Source organism: Austrofundulus limnaeus, unplaced genomic scaffold (genome assembly GCF_001266775.1).
Source record: "Austrofundulus limnaeus strain Quisiro unplaced genomic scaffold, Austrofundulus_limnaeus-1.0 Scaffold53, whole genome shotgun sequence".
In the NCBI taxonomy this organism is placed as follows: Eukaryota; Metazoa; Chordata; class Actinopteri; order Cyprinodontiformes; family Rivulidae; genus Austrofundulus; species Austrofundulus limnaeus.
The window spans coordinates 2,152,053-2,152,548 of NW_013952455.1; positions in this window are offsets into that span (position 1 = coordinate 2,152,053).

The following is a 496-nucleotide window of genomic DNA, read 5'->3' on the forward strand; positions in this document are numbered from 1 at the left end:
TGCATGGAGAACAATGAACTAATAAAACAAACAGAATGAACTTAGTAAAAAAAATATGTATTCCCATGGCATTTAGGGCTTGAAATGACAATAAATTATCTTTTAAAACAGCATGGGGTTTATGAGGGGGTCCCTGGAATTTTTTTTCGCCCTTGTAAGGGGTCCCCAGACCCATATGGCTTGAGAACCCCTGGCAGTCAGCTGAAGTGCAGCAGAAATGCTACAGCTTCACTACAAGCAGCGTCATGTAAACAGGCCCTGAGGTTCTTTATTGAGAAATTTGTCAGAGAAAAGAAAATCCTGTGAGAACTACTTTCCAGGGTAATTTCTTCAAAAGTCATTTGTCAGTAATAAAAAGCAATTATAAACAATCATTTGAACAATCATTTGGAAGTAAAATCCAGCTTCTCCTTCATGTTGTTCTGTTTTTGTTGTGTCCATTTTGAATAAAATGGGGGTAATTCTTCAATAGATGTAAATCAACTGAAGTGTATCA